This window comes from Sardina pilchardus, chromosome 19 (assembly GCF_963854185.1).
Source record: "Sardina pilchardus chromosome 19, fSarPil1.1, whole genome shotgun sequence".
Lineage (NCBI taxonomy): Eukaryota > Metazoa > Chordata > Actinopteri > Clupeiformes > Clupeidae > Sardina > Sardina pilchardus.
In genome coordinates, this window is record NC_085012.1 from 30,473,639 (window position 1) to 30,493,846 (window position 20,208).

The window sequence follows — 20,208 nt, forward strand, 5'->3', positions numbered from 1 at the left end:
TGACCATCTGACTCCATAGATGAAAGGTATAGTCACACTGTTGATGACTATGAAATATCAGTCTACAAGTAACAAGTACTTCTAAACTTTATCTCTCTACAAGGCTGATTTGATTAATCACTAGAGATCCAACCTATATCGTTAGCAGTATCAGTTCATTGACTATCAGCACCTGTGAAGTTTACTGATTTACCAGTTCAGGGACCACTATTCGTTTGGCTAATCAGGCCGGCCGGCATTAGCACGCAGAGGCCTCCACGGGTCCGTGTAACGCTTATCAGTTCAATTTTCTATCCAAAACTTAAAAATCGGAAATTGGAAAATGTATTTCAACTTCCTAATATTGTGTTTTTTTTCGCCAGGTAAAAACGTCAGTAAGATTTTGGAGTCGTGTTTTTTTATTTTGCATATGTGTTGAGCTTGATAGAAAATTGGATAATTGAAAACGTAGAAAATCGGAAAGGTTTGTTGTTTGATCCTCTAGGCTGCTGGGGAAGCCACCTCGCGCTATTCCCTGATCAGTGGCTGCGCGTAGAAAGCGCAGGCGACTCGTTGCGTTTCCGTGGGCTTTACACGGACGAATGTTTAGTATATCAGCTCATGTATGTACATTTTGGCTGGTAGTTGTAAAATGTAGTATGTGTGTGAGGGGGGGGGGGGGGCGGTGTAGGCCTACCGCTGCATTAAACATAAAAGTCCCCAATTCTAAGTGACGTAGCTGGTCCCTACTTTGCGTCAAAAGAAATGCGTGATGCTGAACCTTGGGGGCTATTTAAGCCCTCCCTGCTCAATATGCTCCAGTATATGTGTGAGTCAAGCAATATTAAGTCAATTCATGATTGTCTCTCACTTGTCACTCTGCTCTGCTTGTGAAGCTAACCCCAGGAGGATTCCCCTCAGCAACATCATTAGTTCTGCATTACAATTGTCTTTACAACAGGCAGAGGGGCATGCCCACTGTAATTGCAGAATTAATGTTACTATTGATGTTGAGAAATATCCACATTTTGTATTGTTACTCTCAAGTGAACCCTCCCTGTCTTCATGGCCTTGTGCCCAGTTTAACTTCATCATTAAACTGTTGATGATCAAGCAGTTTTATGTACATGACAATCAATGTGAAATTTGCACCAACCCAGGACCTAGTGAATTAGAGGTTGATGTTTGAAATTACTTACAAGACTATGCAAATAATATCTTCCATAATAATGTGTGTTAGAGCAAGGAAACAAAGCTGTGGAAAATTAAAGGGACTGTATACAACATTGTGTGCAACATTACTTGATGCTCTGTTTGCGAACAACCTGCGAACACCCAGAGTACCTCTGGACCTACTTCCACCTGCAGAAGTTGTGGCAGCACATGACATCCCTGAAGGCAGGTACCTGACCCAACCCATGGACATTGGGCCTGACCCCCTGTATGGGAGCGCAGACCTATACAGGAGCTGTGGGACATTCGCTTTTCAACAGTTTATCCCAGCTTTGAAGACATCTTTTACAGCACAGTCATGTGGGACAATGTTTTTTTAACACCAGCCCTGCTTTCATACATTAACATTACAAACAGACTCAGTGGGAATTACTTTTAATCTTTCCATGAACTATGTCACATCTGTTGAATTAGCTGGTGGTATTGATGTGGCCTGATCTAGTGTGTGTGTTGAGGAGGGAAGAGGGGGGGGGGGGGGTGAAACTTCAATGTTGGTGTGACAGCCTGTGGGCCTCTGAGCCTGTGGGCCTTTGGTGTTGGAGTTGGAGTTTGGGTGCCAACCCTTTAACTGAGTAATATCACCCAGCTACCTGACATAACCATGAGCTGCCTTAACCTTTTCCTTAGTTCTTCATTTAGGCCGGCGGATAGTTGGGTGGTAAGCATGCACCCTATTGCTAAGCCTTGGAAGTTTTTGCTGTCTTTCCCCTTATTTTCCATTACAACTATTGACTACCGACCTTTATACTGATCTGATTGATGCAGATGGTACATGATATAATGTAATGATGTATATTTAAGCTCAATAATAAAATAAATAAAATGTGAAGGCAGCTCCTGCCTCCGTTTTTCCATTGTGATGACCATAGCTCAAAAGCTTGACCACAGTCCCCCACAGCATCCACCGCCAGCTAATTCTCTTGCAACAGATGTGACATATTTCATGGAAAGTTTAAAGGTCATTCCTACTGAGTCTGTTTGTAATGTTACAGTAATGTATGAAAACAGGGCTGGTGTGAAAAAAACATTGTCCCACATGACTGTGCTGTAAAAGATGTCTATAAAGCTGGGATAAACTGTTGAAAAGCAAATGTCCCACAGCTCCTGTAAGTCTGCACTCCCATACAGAGGGTCATGCCTGTGGGTTGGGTCAGGTACCTGCCTTCAGGGATGTAATGTGCTGCCACAACTTCAGCAGGAGGAGATAGCTCCAGAGGTACTCTGGATGTTTGCAGGTTGTTAGCAAACAGGACATCAGGTAATGACAGATTTGGATCATCAGTAATAAATCATGCAAAAGTCACACAGGTGACTGCAAAGCATGCAATATTTGATTCAAAATGTGGCTGCAGAAGCCACTGTCACCAAATGCCAAAGCAGACGTACATAAAAACAAATGATGATTGTCTTTTGTGCGAGTCAACAATGTTTGGCACCTTATTAGTTTTGTTAAGAGGCGTGAGTGAGATTCTTATCAAACTGTCTATGCACAAACATTACACATGATGTTTGGCCCATTAAAAACACCTAGTTCGACCTGTCCCTATTGTCTGTTGGTATTTATTTACATTTGCGATGACTTATTGTTGTATGTACTCTAACACACATTATTATGGAAGATATTATTTGTATATTCTTGTAAATAATCTCTAACATCAACCTCTAATAGGTCCCGTGTTGGTGCAAATATCACATTGATTGTCATGTAGGGCCTACACAAAACTGCTTGATCATAAACTGGGCCAGAAGACAGGGAGGGTTCACTTGAGTGTAACAATACAAAGTGTGGACATTTCTCAACATCAATAGTAACATTAATTCTGCAATTACAGTGGTCATGCCCCTCTGCCTGTTGTAAAGACAATTGCAATGCAGAATTAATGTTGCAACTGTTGCCGAGTCCATGCTATTGAATCCCCCTGGGGTCAGCTTGAGCTTCACAAGCAGAGCAGAGTGACAACATCAGCAGCCAGTGTAGCATACAGGATGAATGGCCTAAGTGAGAGACATGAATTAACTTACTACTGCTTGACTCACACATATACTGGAGCATATTGAGCTCGGAGGGCTTAAACAGCCCCCAAGGTTCAGCATCACGCATTTCTTTTGACGCAAAGGGACCAGCTACGTCACTTAGAAGTGGGGGACCCCTCCCCCCCCACACACACATACTACATTTTACAACTACCAGCCAAAATGTATATGAGCTGATATACTAAACATTCGCCCGTGTAAAGCCATAGGAAACGCAACAAGTCGCCTGCGCTTTCTACGCGCAGCCATTGATCAGGGAATAGCGCGGGGTTGGCTTCCCCAGCAGCCTAGAGGCGCAAACAACAAACCTTTCCGATTTTCTATGTTTTCAATTTTCCAATTTTCTACCAAGCTCAACACATATGCAAAATACAAAACACGACTCCAAAATCTTACTGACGTTTTTACCTGGCGAAAAAAAACACAATATTAGGAAATTGAAATACATTTTCCAATTTCTGATTTTTAAGTTTTGGAAAGAAAATTTAACTGATAAGCGTTACACGGACCTCCACGGCTTGGTGCGAAAACTGAATTAGAGCAGTGACTCCTAGTGGTATAACTAGCCCTCACAAGATACGTAGTTTAACTGAGAATTCGTTTGCTAAGATACTGATTAAACAAATGCCTCGATTCGGACTCTAATCTCAAGAAAAGAATATTACCGATTACCAATTAACATCACATTTATTTGTAATCTTTTCTAATACAATCAATAAAGGTATAAAGATACAGATAATAATAAAGTAGCAAAAGAATTAAACAATCAACCTAAAATAAAGTTCAAGATATCATACCTGATGTAGCATTAACTAAAGAAGTGGAACTCTATTAGCAGAGGTTTCAACTCTAGGAAACCAAGCTCAGAGTCTACTGCTAGCCAGAGCTACACGCTAGTGGAGATTTTGTTAAGCAAAAATCTCCAGAGTCACCCTTGTTTTCTCTTAAATATCCATCTAGACACAGGAGGTTTGTCGGCTGGGTTCCACCTTAGAAATTAACATATAGACTCTATAACAATTGTAGAAGACCTTGGCTCACCGCAGGGTATATCTTATCATTACAAAAGGAGGATGGGAGGTTACCCATCCAATTCTTGGCAATTTCGCTTAGATCACCAGAAAAACATATTTACACTTATTTTACAATTGTACCACTGAGACCCTCTTACTTCTCGCGTTGAGACATTCAAAATGATACCAAACATAGATACATTATCATTTGTCATGAAACAGATACATTTTAGTTTTCAGCATGGGTTTTCCAGGAGAAAACTGGAGGTGTGTCCGCCATGGTCAGAGCCTCCCTGGCCAAATGGCGATTCACACAATGGGGTATTTCAATGCAAACAAGTTACCTAAACACAAAAGGAGTGTCCCTGCTGTGAGGTTGTCTCTCCCGTCTTTCAAGATGACTCATGCCTGGGGAAGTAATTTTTCCTATAGACTTATGTATGGGAAAAATAAGGTTATTCTATAAACTCGTATATGGAAAATAACCCAGCTTTACAATGTACTATATAGGCCTGGTTCGCAAAACAACACTGCAGATTGCTTGTCACGTTTACCGCTCCCTGCGGTTGCTGACGGTTGCGTGGACACTGAACCAGAGTTCGTTGCAATGTTGTCTACTACAATGAATGCTGTATCTACCGCTGAGTTTGCATCTGCATCTGCCTCTTGCCCAGAACTTACTGCCCTGCGATCACAGATTGCTAAAGGCTGGCCTCGCACTTCCAATACACTCCCTGACTGTGTGCGCTCTTACTTTCGCTTGCGAGACGAATTCAGTGTGCAAAATGACTATGTGTTCAGAGGCACTCGCCTTGTTGCTCCACTCTCTCTGCGTAACACACTGGTCACTTTAGCGCAAGAGGGTCATCAAGGAATAGTCAGGACGAAACAGAGGCTCCGTGACCTGTACTGGTGGCCAAGCATGGACGATCAAGTCACGCAACAAATCAAAGGATGCCAGTTATGCCAGTCATGCGACAAGACCGCTACCCCTGCAGCTGCCCCACTCCAGCCGGTGCCGTTCCCATCTCAGCCATGGGAGAAGTTAGCTATGGATATAGTCGGCCCGTTCGAAGTCGCTCCATGGGACTGCAAATATGCAATCACATTAACGGACTACCACAGCAAATGGCCAGAGGTGGCTTTTACTGCCACTGTTACATCTGACAATGTGATAACATTCCTCACATCAGTTTTCAGCAGATTCGGAAACCCCAGTAGCATAGTAGGCCTAACCGATAACGGAAGCCAGTTCACGTCTTCAGAGTTCGCTACATTTCTAAAATCCAGAGACATACAGCACATACGAACATCTGTCTATCACCCTGCTGCAAATGGCACTATTGAGCGTTTTCATCGTGTGCTTAAGAGCTGCATTCAATCTGCCATCCTAGAGGGGAAACCCTGGAAAAAGACTGTCAATGAATTCCTTCAGGTGTATCGCTCTACCTCCCATTCAACTACGGGGATTTCACCATTTGAATTACTCATCGGGAGAAAGATGCGCACTCGCCTAAATGTTCTGCCACTAGTGTCCTCCTCTAAGGATGATTCAGCCCTGTTACAGAGAGTGTCAGCTCAACAGAGAAAAATGAAAACCTACACAGACTTCAGAAGAGGTGCGCACACTCCTACATTCAGAGAGGGAGATAGCGTGCGCATTCGGAAACCGACACATGTGCCAAAAGCGCACCCAAGGTTCACAGAACCAATGCAGATCCAACGAAAAGTCGGTCCCGCCACTTATCTTTTACAAGATGGGAAGAAGTGGCATGCTTCTCGCTTAACGCTGTCCAACAACCCTGCAAGGCCGGTTAATTCAGACCTTCCCGTCATTGACTCGCCTACTGGAGACTTGCCTACTGAAGACCCGCCTGCAGATCTTCAGCCAGATGTTCCTCACGATATTCATCCTGTTCTAGCCGAGGTTCCAGCTCGCGTGAGACAACCACCACGTTGGATGCAGGATTTTAAGATTGTAAGAAACTTCTTGATTGCCGTTTGATACTGATAGCCTGATTAAGTTCTGTACGTATTATTCTTAAGTAAGAGGGGAATATGTTGTATTCTGTACCACTAGGGGTCAGGCTATTGTGCTTCTGTATACTGTGGTAATGGGTAGGAGAGTTAGAGAGGAGAAAGAGAAGAAGAAGAAGTATGATTGAATGCCATGCTGTACCGTTGTTCAATGAAATACTTTAGTAAAGTTATAAAGACTACGCCACAGACTCTTCATTTCAACTACAATACTTAACACTCAGCCACCAATAAACTGAAGCACCTGAACATACAAAAAAAATCTACATCAGCTCGGAGTCTGATTTTTTTTTTTTTTCCAGGAAAAGTAATAGCTTATTAAATTATATTTAATTCTTACCTGTTTAATGTGACTTCTGTGTCTGAACTTCACTGCAGATCTTCCCTATGTCAGGGCTGTAGGATGTGACTATGATCTTCATACAGGCCTGTACACTGTAAAAAGTTTCTGTGAATTTACAGCCAGATTCCAACATTATTCACCTGTTATTTTGAATAAACATGACTTTCCTGTCATTGGTAAAATGAGTGGGTTAAATCTCACTAAAATACTGTTATTTAACATAGGCTAATGTTTTCCCCGGAACACAGACACTTCCTGTTATCCTACAACCGGACGCGAATTTTTTTTTTACAGGATGGTAGGGGAAGATTCATGAATATTCATTAGGGAACGTGTCTTTGATTGGCCAGTCAGCTCTAAAATTCTAGGTGTAGTCTGCTCAAAGTAAAGTTCAGTTATGGTGAATGTAAACACGCTACAGCCACCGGCAGTTGTTATTCGGTCGAAATCATTTAAGTACTGAACATTGAAACACTATTGCCACCATTTATGTAGCCAGCTGCTGGTTCTTCTGCTGGTAGCACTATCTTCATACCACTATCAACAACAGTTAGCTGCTACGACTTCTCCGATCCCTCGGATAACGGTTTTTTCGCTGATGGAGTGCTGAAACGGCGGTGACTGAGGGCTCACTGTAAGTATGCTTTATTTATGCATTTAGCTCAGCTGCTACCTTGTATATCCATTGAAAACGTACTCCATAACACAAGTTACCTACTTATTTAGGTTTATTTGCTGATATAGGTGCTGTGTCCACCAAACGCAATATTTCTTTTAGCAGCAACGTCTAGCTTGCGCAAGCTAATTTAGCTCGCGCAAGCTAATTTAGCTCACTAGACAGGGCTAAATCAGAGAGGATTAAAGCGGAGGATCTTTGGCTAAATCTTGTCCAACTTTTTAATCAAAGCTACATTTTTAATCAAAGCTAAACTCAAAACTGAGTTAAAATTAAGCGAATTTGATTTGGTTGAACGCTAACTTTATGTTTGCCTGTGAACAACAAGATGGTTTGCGTCAGCCAGCTTGTTGGCTAACGATAACTTTACACTGTCATGAAAACTAGTTTGTGTTAACGTTAATGAAAGATTAGATTTTGGACTCGGGAGTCTTTCAGAAGACTTGGATGTGTTTACATCTCATTTCGTTCTTGGAAGGAGGCTGATATCACATTGTTTACCTGTCCTGGATAAGATAACGTTATTGATTTTAAATTATGAACGACAAAGTTCTGGCAGCTAATGCAAGCTATGCCCCATGTCACGCACATGCTCAGACATATTTGAGACTTTTTGAACTCCTAGATGGCAGCAAGAAATACCCTCGGGATTCGTGCCCTTACCTTACGTACAGGTTAGCGAGAAACCGGCCTACTATTCAATCTAATACGTCTCGTTTTCAGGCGTGTTTCCTGGCGACTTTCTCTAGTAGAGATTACTCGTTAACTTTCATAAAATATAAGGGCACAAATACCGAAGCCATTTGTTTTATGAAGAAATACTGCCGTCAATGAGGTCATGTAATGCTGAAAGTTGCTGACTAGTTGACTTGATGCATATCTTCGCTTTGCTTTGCAAAAATGCAGACCAGACTCTTTTTAAAGTTTAGAATAAATGGGAAGAGGAGCTAAATTGATCAACACCATATTCTCTGGATCCCAATATAATGCTGTTCTTATGATGACACAACATCGCTTTGCTACAGTGCATCACAAATTCCTTTCACACTTAGCACATCCTGGCTCAGGACCAATTCAATTCACATGCCTCGTCCCTCGTCCCTCGTCCCTCGGAGTAAATTCCAGTGTTGTGTGTGTGTGCAGCCAACGGAGGCGTATACAGTCATCATTAAATCTCTTAATGGGGTGTAATACTGGTAATGATAAATATTTGGCTTTTTTCCCTGATGATAAATGTTATGCATATTTATGTGTATGTATTACAGGTCATTCACAAGTGGGTCCAGTCTGGTTTGGGGGTCTACCCTTTCTCATCATGTCCTGCTACCCAATAAAGTAAGCTATACAGTTTTATATTTGATTTATTTGACTTTTGGTCCACACATTAGTCATATAAGATAACCATATGCCTTTGTACCTGGTGTTACCAGTTCAGGATGAATTGAAGGTAAATGTCAACATACATAAATGCCTTTCTCTGCTGTAATAAAATCCACCTTCTACCTCAAAAGCTCTCTAATGATAAACATATTTTTTTATTTCAGAAGGGAAATAACTAAAGGCCTCTGCAGCTGCTTTTACAGGTAAGGATGAATTGCAGATATATTTCAATATTTTTTGCTTTGATAAATTCCTAATTTCCAGTACCTACAAAGCTCTATAATCAGCATCTAAAGGCCTGGACACACCAACCCAACCGGCCGACCGTCGGCAGAAAAGCAGTTGGACTATCAGTCGGGCTCTCGTCTCCCCTGGTCGGTCAAAAAAGTGCCACTGCACACACCGAAGCGATGCCGACACCGATTGTACGTTCTGCGCGTGCGTGAACTCTGCTACCTAGATGTTTCAAAGGGTAGACTCAACCAATCAGATTGGTAATTAAGGCCGACGGACACTGGCCGACTCTACATGTCAGGTCAGCCAAAACTGGCCAAAATTAGCCCGAAGACTACACGGTGCACATAACGGTGCGGTCACACGCTTACGTCCGCCAACGTATGCATCATTTTCATCAACAGCAGCATATTTCCATAAACGCGTACTGATTGGTTTGTCAGTGTTTGAAAATTTGCATAAACTGCATTTCATTGGCTAGTGCTTACGCGATCCGTCAAAAGTTGAACATTTCTCAACTTTTTAACGGAGGCAACATATCCCAGGCAACGCATCGGACCCACAATTCAGTGCGGCTTAAAATGAATGGGAAAACAACGGACGAACGTTGGCGGACGCAAGCGTGTGACCGCACCGTTACTGAAGCATTCTGTTTGCAGAGCATCTGCTGCAACACTGTAATCAATGGAACTCTTTACACTAGAAAAAAAATAGACTAGTCTTCTAAAACTATTGTCACGCTCTGCGAACAGAGTGCTTCACTTGCGGACCCAGTGTAGCTGTCTTGTTACAGGTGGTGGATTGTGTCACCAGTACAGCAGCCTGCTGGTGGTAGTACCTTGATATTCATGTTGCTGACATTCAGTTAAAGTAGGTAGTTATGTACTTAATGTGCTTCCAAAACGTAACTCATTTTGTTATGCTTGTATGATTACAGATGCTGTGAGAGTCATGCCCTGTGCAGCGGCTTCTGATTCAGTACAGCAGTTCAATCAGCCCAGCAAACAGGAAAAACAGTTAAATGTGTTTTAACTGTCAGCATCCCTACCCAAAAAGATCAGGCTACTGTTATTTCCAACTAAGAAAAAAAATGGTCTGGTTTGAAGATTATCTGTGTTTTGAAGCATGTCCTAAATATTAATTAATAATAAAAATGTTTGACACTATTTATGGTTGCATTTCATTTTACTTTTATTAGGCCTATCTGCTCAATGTATTTATTATGTATTTGTCTATAAATGTACTTATTTCATTGAGCATTGAGGTGCCGGTGACAATGTCTTCTATTGTTTAGGAATTGCATGAAGGAGTTAAAGTTTGTAACTGATTGATAACTTGTAGGCTGTAGTGTAGCAGAGTTGATTTCATGTACTGTAAACCCCATATTTTAATGCTTACTGTTTCACAAAATGAAGGTATTTGGCTGTAAAACCACAAGGCGCTTCACATGATAGATTTCGACTTAATCATTTCTTGAATTGAATGTATGAATTCATTTTAATTGGTTGATACAAAACGTATTTTGTGTAGCCTAGTGCAGGTAAACTATGTTTACTTGTGTTTAGCTTCCACTACAGCCTTGCTTAATCTATAAACAAATTCCATAGGTTTTTTTTTAATTTAGCTATTAGTTTCCCTGAGTCAGGCTTTTTTCCTATAACATGAGCGACGTCTATTGGTGACATTCTGCGAGTCGTAGGGAAATGTTAGGGTAAGTTCTTACACACGTCTGCAGCAGCCTGTTTAATAATATGCTTGTATGCATAGGCTACCTTCACACTGGAGGCATCTCATTTCATATAATAGACCATTTTGTTTGGTTTATTTTGGTTTAGCTTTACAGTGTAATAGTTCACCACTGTTAGCTGGACGCAAACTAGCTCTCAAAACAAAAGTGCGTGTCTGAGGAGAAATTCAACGCTTCATCTAACACAACGCAAGAGAGGGTAAACACCGCTACGTATATGCTCCAAAAACACTGACGGCAATCATCAAATCCATTAACCAAGCCAGAAAACAACACTGAATTGTCCGTTGTCACGTAGAAGGTGATGTGTCACATCCATCAAGGAGGATAAAAAAATAAATAATTAAGTGTCAGTTGTCATGTGGGAGTTTGCTTTAAATACACCAACGATAGTCTACTCTAGTGCTAGACTGTAAATAAAAAAACACAGCGATCTGACGTTTCAGTTTGGGGTTACCATGGTTTCTCAGAACGTTAGAGCATTCTTCAGAACGTTAGCGCATTCACCGGCAGTTCCCTAATGAATATTCATGAATCTTCCCCTACCATCCTGTAAAAAAAAAATTCGCCAACCGGACCTGTGTCACACCAGTGTCACACAGACACCACGCCACTTTTGGAGGATCGCTGGCATGTTTGAATAACGTTATTCTGAAAGATAGCATAGCACACAATGTCTATCTTTAAATTCACTGTTGTTTCAAATTGTCGGGTTATATGTTAATTGTCAATTGTCGGGTTCACATCTGATGACATTAGCCTACGTCGTCGGATGTCTCTGGAGTGAAGCCAGTGAAGTCCCCGGAGAACAATGGCTGCCTGTCAACGGTTGTCTGACTTCGGCAAAAGGTAAGATTGACAATGTAAGATGTAGTTTGTCTGAATAGTTACTAGAGTAACTTAATCATTCCTGTCGTCTATGTCTAAACTTAACGTTTGTGCTGAGGATACTGTATAGCACTGGGTTAACGAGGTGTCGGGACAGCTAGCTGGTAACGTTATCGTTAGCACACTAGCTAGCAACTTTTAGCATGCCATATCAAAGCTGGCCAAACTCTTTTTTCTGTTAAATGTTGGGATTCGCCGGTCATGATTGAATTAGGAAATATAAGCGTTGGACATGTTTTACTTTTCTGTAAGAGACTGGGTTGATGAAGAAGCTAGCCTACTGTGAAGTTTCTGATAGCACGCTAGCATAACGTCAATGGTTAGCAATCTCGTTTACAGTTTTTCACAATTGCTAGAACACCTTTTTCAGAACTCTTTACCTTTTTCTCAAAACTGTGAACACAAAACTCATTTCTCAAACTACATTCTCGAAACCCTTCAATCTTGTTGCAAAACTGAACAATCACCTCAAAACACTTTTAACTTTGCTCAAAAGTAACTAATGGTCTCAAATCATTGAACACATCAGGCAAAATTACACTCCTGCAGAGCAGTGATAAGACAATACACCAAACAATGGAAGACACAGTTTTCAGGGCAGGGTTTATGGCTCCTGGAGGAATTGTATTCATTCTAATTTGAAAAATAAAATATCACAATGAAAATAAAGAATACGGTAAGGACTTATATCACTCTCTACTCATATCCTCTAGCCTATATGAAGATATAAATCAATAGTTTTGTAAGTGAACAGAAAGACAGACTGATACTGTACTGAATATGATTTGTACTGTGATGCCACAGACTCTGATAGTACTGTAAGTATGCAATACTGTAATATTGTATTGTGCCTAAATTTAGACTTACTTGGACATCCTGATAACTCAGCTCTTTCACTCTCTCAGAGTTGAGCTCAAAGGGTAGTAAGTGTGTAGCAGTGGATGTTCAGTGATTACTGTACTGTATGATAATGGACATTTACGCTATTTACGCTCTTCTGTAGTCTGAATCTTTGGATTATTGACGCCACAGAGAAACCACTGATGTTGGGTTGGACCATGAAGTCCTGCTTCTCTCATTGGCATTCCATGAACCAGAACATGGTCAATGAATGTTGCCCAAATATCATCATTTACAGTATTGCAACTCTTGGGACTCTGTCTTTCTCTTCATCCTCTTCCTCCTACCTGCACCCTCCTCTTCCTTGTACCCCACTTCTACTGTAACACACACTTGTTGTCCCCTGCGTCTCTGTCAACTCTGAACTGACTTATATTGGTTGTCACATCATTAGACAGAAGTGTTATCAATTTTGAGTGGTAGTGTTCAAATGGAGACAACTGTGCACTAATTGTGTTCAACTTCTGCATTGTTTGGCTATCAATATAATTAAGAAGTGCATTAGAATGCACAATGTGTTCACAGTTTTGCAAAAAGGGTTAATGAGTTTGGTAAAATGGGTGAAATGGGTGAAAGTAGTCTATGGTTTTGCCAAAAAAGGGAGCAATTCAATAAATGTGTTCAGACATTTGAGAATTTGATTCAGAGAATGGGGTTTAGTGTTTGAGCAACTGTGAAAAACTGTAAAAGTCAACGAACTTTTCTGTTCAAAGTTAGCGTTCGCCCCCACCATCACTACGTTAATTTGAACGTCAAATTTCGAAGGTTGTGTTGCCAATACAGGTGAATATATCCGCTGATCAGGTTTTAGCTTGCCGTTTGCAGGAATGTTTCATTGTTGTTGTTGTTTTTTATGTGTTAACGTCCTTATTTTTTTCCAATAAGGTTATCAAGGAACGTAGTGGTGTACTGGATGGAGCTGCAAAGCCTAGCACTACCTTACACTGACAGACTTTGACTAGATTTGGGAAAGATTCTTGACAAGATTGTAGTCTTTTAACTAATATAATGCCCCTCATTCAAGTTTTAGGCTACTCAAAAGACTACAATCTTTCAAGAATCTTTCCCAAATCTTGTCAAAGTTTGTCAGTGTAAGGTAGGCTTAATCAGGATTTCTGGAGCAAGGTAAGGTCCTAAATTATATGAATATCTACAATTAAAATTTGATATAGTTTTATTTTTCCCAGTCAAGGAATCAAGAATTCCAAGAGGTGAAACAATGCATTTTCTACAGCAGCCATTAATGTAGACGTGTAGGCTATATTATAACATTTTAAACGATTAAATGATCTATAAAACCTTTTCTTGCAGGAAGCTGAAAGAAACATTCCATGACAAATTGATTGATTGGTGCCAGGGACAGGGGTGGCAATTGCCTCTCAAGGCAGACACCATGTTTGAGGTAAGTGTCAAGTACATGTAGCACCACAGTCAAAGGTTTGGAGACGCATAGATTTTTTTTTTTATTCCACTCCATTATAGACAGAATACCAACTGATATCATTTGCATTGCTTTTTTACCCAGGGCAGCAGTTTTCAGATTACATTCTGTGCTTACATAATTGCAAAAGGGTTTTTCAATGTTTTCTCAGTTAGCCTTTTAAAATGATGTTAGAGTAGTAAACAGAATGTGCTTTTGCAGCATTGGATGAATAGTTGTTAATAGTGGGCCATTTCTTTCTGCAACAGCCGAACACTTTTGCAAGTATGTAAGCACACAATGTAGTCTGAATCTGCTGTCCAGAACTATTTTTTGAGGTGGAGGATGAACGAACAGAAATAAACACTTAACAGTGAAAAATACTATTTTGTGTCTTAAAAGTATGTAAGTTGGCAATGGGACTGTTGTATAAAAGGAATATAGCGTAGTGTATTTTGCAAGGCTGTGGTTACTTATCCGTTATCAAGGCCGCGACCATGAGTGTTATATTGCTTTAAGAACACACCTCCAAGACACAACTGCCTTCCTTAAGGCTGGCGTACATTGCACGATTTTGGTCTGTTTTAACAGTCGCCGACTACTTTTCCAAAATCGGAAATCTTGCCAGTTGTACTAGAATCTCGGCGCGCTCCCGTCATCTAAATCGTTTAGTGTAAGGTGCCAATCTTAGCGGTTTTAAGTCCGTCGGAGTCAGTCTTTTTCTAGTTTTGCCGTTACGACAATATCAAACATGTTTGATATTATCGTAAGTCTTTTCAGTCGTGGCTCATGCAAATAGTGACGTGAACATTAAAAACCAATAGTGACCTCGGTCGACGAACACGAAAACGGAAGGGGCAAAATAGGCGACAGTAGTAGCCTGTATGATTATTTGTTATTTCATTTCTTATAATTTATTAGTCGGCTATTCTACGTGACAGAACAACTCTATATCTGTTAGTGATGTCACACTATCAAACAATGCTGCAGAAACGCGAAAAAAATTACTTTGATATGAGTAGCCTATCATGTGAGTTCCTGTTGATGACGTATAGCCTAGTGCACGATGGAAATAATTTGAAGGAATCTAGCAGCAGTCTTGTAAATAGTGACCACAGTCTTTGCAAAATCCTAATCTGAGACTGGCCTGTGACTAGTCTGTGACTAAAAACTCAATGAATTGTCTTTAGATGTGAGAGGGTCTGAGACTGTAGTCTTTCAAAAATCTTTTCCAAATCTTTGCAAAGTCTGGCAATGTAAGGTAGGCTTTAGGAAGCTGAAATTTTTCCCTGCTTGAATCCTAATATACTCCATCAGTCTTAGTAACTCTCTCTCTCCCTCTCTCTCTCTCTCCCTCTCTCATGCAGAAAAAAGGCCCAGAAGAGATGTACAATCAGAAAGTACAGTAAAGTGAATGTTACTTGATGGGTTCTTCTTTAGGATTGCATACAGAACCACATAGCACACAATAGCCACAAGCCTAATGCAATGTTTTTGTTTTCTGTAATAATTATTTTTCTAAATACATACTGTACGTACACATACATTCTGTACATACACTATATTGCCAAAAGTATTTGGTCACCTGCCTTGACCCCCATATGAACTTCAGTCACATCCTATTCTTAATTCATAGGGTTTGATATGACGCTGGTCCACTCTTCAGGGAAGGCTTTCCACAAGGTTTAGGAGTGTGTTTTTGGGCATTTTTGACCATTCTTCCAGAAGTGCATTTGTGAGGTCACACACTGATGTTGGACAGGCTCTCAGTCTGTGCTCTAATTCATTCGTAAACACACTTCTAAACCTTGTGGAAAGCCTTCCCTGAAGAGTTGAAGATGTTATAGCTGCAAAGGGTGGACCAATGTCATATTAAGCCCTATGGATTAAGAATAGGATGTGACTGAAGTTCATATGGGGGTCAAAGCAGGTGACAAAATACTTTTGGCAATATACTGTATATGAGCCTAATGCGATGTTTTCTATAATAATAATAATTATTATTATTTTATACACATACATACTGTTCATTCATACATGAGCCTAATGCAATGTTTTTGTTTTTAATTACCTACCTCTGTGCTTTATTCACTGATACTAAAAATATCATTATAGTAAATCTACATTTGCTTTAATCACTATGTACTACTACATTTGCTGTTTGTGATGTGAAATAAAATACTTGTTAAATTTGTTATTCAGTTAAATAACAAATAAACAATTAAACAACAAACAATGATAACTGATGTGGAAAAAATGGATTTGTATCTTTGACATGTAATAAAATGAGTTAAATGTTTAATTAGTTATGCTTTGTCTATTATTCTTGGCATATGCTTCAGATATTCCCTTAACATTTCTTTACTATTTTCAGCTTTGGCACCGTTGTGCAAGAGCACAATTATGCAAGAGCTGGACCTTTATTTTAGGCTATAATGTCAGGTTGATGTTTCTAAATCCAGCTTTATTGTGAACATAGTCTAATATTGCTAAACCAACTTGTATTCTTCAAGGTTACAATAGTAAAGACACCTTTTAATATGCTGATTTGACAGTAGTCAAATGGCACTTATTTCCTGTAATTTTACAAATTCCGCAAGAAAGTTGTTAAATAACAGGAAGCTCCTGGAAATCTTAACAGTTGTTTCCTGATAATTTACATTAAGTTAATGTTGTTATTTTACAGGAACTTAATGTTATACCAGGCCACCGTTAAATAACAGGAATTGCCTGGAAACCCTGCTGCCAGTTGATTCCTGTTTTTTAACAGGATTTTTTTTTACAGGCTCTCATCTACGAAGCGGGAACGGTGTTTGTTCTTTATGAAGTTCATGCTTGAGAACAATTGCTCGCATAAGTATGTTGAGCCAAAGATGGACAAGACTCCAAATGCATACTTTTTCATGTTAATATCCATGTTTCAAAAACAAGTTTTTCCATATCACTCCATTTGTGCTCTTTAAAGAGACCCTATGCAACTTTCTGCAGGAGACGATCGCTCCTTGTTTACATCTGGAAGTCTGAGACGAAGAACCACGCTTGCAATTTATATATTTAAATATAGCCTATACATGTATAAATATACACGCTAAAGCTGTCGGGGAAGCTCTGCAGAGAAAATGCAAGCATAAAACGAGCGAAAACGAAAAACGAAACCGAAACCACTGATGAAATCGCCAATCCTGCATAGTTCCTCTTTAACGAGTGTAGCCTTCTGACGGGCGACTTCTTCAATATCCGCCGTCAGTGATTTGAACTTATTTACCCATATATCTTTATCCGCTATGTCGGCCAGTTCAATTTCTAGATCAGGCTTACTTACGCCGGTGATTGCAACTGTGTTCAGCAGGGATGGGTCGATGTCCAGCGGTGTGACAGGGAAAGAGAGGGTATAGGCTTCTCCTTTCTGAAATCACTTAAACGGACACTATGTAGTTTTTTCTCCCATCTAGTGGTTAAATTTGATTTTGCATGCACTCTCTAGCGCCACGCGTTTTCAAATGTGCGTTGCAACCTGGCTAGAACTACGGGAAGTTGGATGGGTCGAGATTCATTCAAGATGTCGTCGACCTCTTCATCGAGTTTTCTTTCCGGTGATGATGTAAGTTATTCCAAAGTTCTTTGAATAATTTGTATGATCATGTATGAGTAATTACTCCTCGAGCAACATAGTGAATTACGTTCTCATGCTTATGTTGTTTTTACATTAGCTTACTATCGTAATATTAGCATAGCAGCAGCTAACAACTTGACATTACAGTATAGGCTAATGCTTGTATTGCTCTAAAGGCATGAACTATGTGTTAATTCGTAATATATTCTTCAGTCATTTATTTTTCAATGTCCGTGCATTCTTAGAGATCATCATCGGGCGATTCATCGAGAGGAAGAGGGAGAGGTAGAGGCAGGGGGTCAGGTAGACGTGGAGGAAGAGGAGGACGACGAGGAAGAGGGGAACGGGTGCCACAACAACGTCGAGGAAGAGGTACGGCAGCTAGCGATCCCTTGGATCGTGAAAGGATTGAAGGTCTCCAAAGGCAGAGAAGAGAAGTTACAGAGGTTTGTACAATTTATATGACTACATGTAGCAGCTAATGAACAGGTTATGGATATCCTTTCTCTGTCCAATTCTATGCAATTCTAAGTAGCGAAACCACAATCACATTATCTTTTGCACACTAATGAAATTGTCCTCTGTCAATATCAGTACAGATGAGAATTTACACTGCATTGCCTTCTGTGTATTATAGGCTACTATAAAACATTTCCATCCGGTTGCCCAGTCTTATGAATGTAGCGAAACTAGTCATAACATGAGCCACTGTAATTTAGTGTTTTAGTGTCAGGGGCAAAGAGATTTTCTTTTGCACATGAGGTTGTCTTCTGTCACCATTGATTGAAGTGAGAACCTTTACACTGCATCACCCTCTGTGCACTGTAGCCTACTGTGAAACATGCTGTTCAACCTGTTGGCTACATGCCTACCTGTACATGCCTAACCGCATCTCTAACCATTTTCTTTAATTTCTTCAGAGACTTATGCTGGAGATGGATCTGGAAGACCTTCGGCGTCTCGCTGTGGGAATGTTGGAGAGGCAGCCGGGGCTGATCTTTGACTTGCTGATGGAGCATCAGCGAAGACAAGGTGCTCCTACATCTGCAGCTGTGCCAGGGGTACCTTGGTGTACCTGTGGCCACTGCAGGGACATGCCCACAGATAGGGAGCTGAAATGCTGTGGCCAAGACCCTACCTACTGTGTAAGCCTCCTACCTCACTTCACACAGTACTGCCTGGATGAGGGAAATTTACGTATCCATAGGCAGTACCGGGAGGACCTCACTGCCTTTGGTGATCTCAGAGAACCTGGCGATGACAACAGGGAATATAGACATGCTGCATATGTCACGGGGTGACTAGGTTCAGAGGGGGGAGGGAACCAAAGTTATGGGGATCTACTGCCAAGGGGGAACGTTTAGCAGCAGCACACTAGGGGGCTAACATGGCGGCCTCCAGTGCCGGTAGTAAACAAACACCTTCATTCATTGCAATCAAGCCTAATTAGCTATAGGTGCAGAGCGGGAAGGAATAGTGTTGGTGATTGGTGCACAGAGTGTGTGTGTGAGCTTTTAATGTCCAGATACGGAGCTGTATGGTAGTTCGGGGTGGAGAAACAAGCAACCGGTGGAGTTCGTTGTGAACGCAGGAGCTGAAGGCGACGAGCGAGTGCCTGGGCCACCTGGAGACGTACGGAGCCGAGTTGGAAGCCGAGCTGGCAGACGCTGGATGAAAGCCTGTGATCTGGACTAAGCCTGTTGACCTGCCTTGTTGGATGTCAGGGGGGTGAGAACGCTCGCCCCTCGCTAAGCTAAGTGCCTGCTCCTTCTGCCTTCGTGGCTAGGCCACCACTAGGAAGTTACTTCCCAAGACTATTGTTGTGCAGCCCCCGACTCCTCTCTCTCTGGCTCTCCCTCTCCCTCTTCTCCTGGCTTTTGGCTGAACCTGCCCTCACCTGAGCGGCTGTAGAGACTATTACCCGTTCACATTGTTACTGAGTACCTCGTAAACCAGCTCGATTGGAATGCGAACTGCTCCGTAGTTTATTTACACTGTGTGCCGTGAACTTCGCACTGAGCCGTTTGCTGTGGTTGTGTGCAGAGTGTGTAATTGGAGTGCCCGCGCTGAGAAAGTGCCTTTTTCCCCTCAGGAGTGATTTTACCTGAGTAGCCTAGTTTGCCGACCGAGTGTGAGCTACGTGGCCCTGAGTAACTGTTAAAGTGAATGCACACTGGTAGCCGTCCTGCTGTCTCTGCTCTGCTTGACTAACTGTTAAAGTGAACACACACTGGAGTAACTGTTAAAGTGAACGCACACTGGTAGCCGCCCTGCTGTCTCTGCCCTGCTTGACTAACTGTTAAAGTGAACACACACTGGAGTAACTGTTAAAGTGAACGCACACTGGTAGCCGCCCTGCTGTCTCTGCCCTGCTTGACTAACTGTCAAAGTGAACACACACTGGAGTAACTGTTAAAGTGAACGCACACTGGTAGCCGCCCTGCTGTCTCTGCCCTGCTTGACTAACTGTTAAAGTGAACACACACTGGAGTAACTGTTAAAGTGAACGCACACTGGTAGCCGCCCTGCTGTCTCTGCTCTGCTCGACTAACTGTTAAAGTGAACACACACTGGAGTAACTGTTAAAGTGAATGCACACTGGTAGCCGCCCTGCTGTCTCTGCCCTGTTGTCTCTGCCCTGCTTGAGTACTGTTAAAGTGAACACACACTGGAGTAATTGTTAAAGTGAACGCACACTGGTAGCTGCCCTG

At 41.4% G+C, this 20,208-nt stretch overlaps 2 long non-coding RNA genes across 2 annotated transcripts; both read left to right on the plus strand.

The window, feature by feature from the left end:
- The first annotated feature begins 6,915 nt into the window (after positions 1-6,915).
- On the plus strand, positions 6,916-10,084 carry LOC134066288 (uncharacterized). Its single transcript, XR_009936405.1, has 4 exons — positions 6,916-7,273; positions 8,581-8,650; positions 8,860-8,898; positions 9,867-10,084. It is a non-coding gene; the product is annotated as an uncharacterized LOC134066288 (long non-coding RNA).
- Positions 10,085-11,395: 1,311 nt separating this feature from the next.
- Positions 11,396-13,857, plus strand: LOC134066483 (uncharacterized). Its single transcript, XR_009936449.1, has 3 exons — positions 11,396-11,525; positions 13,350-13,589; positions 13,776-13,857. It is a non-coding gene; the product is annotated as an uncharacterized LOC134066483 (long non-coding RNA).
- Positions 13,858-20,208: the final 6,351 nt, after the last annotated feature.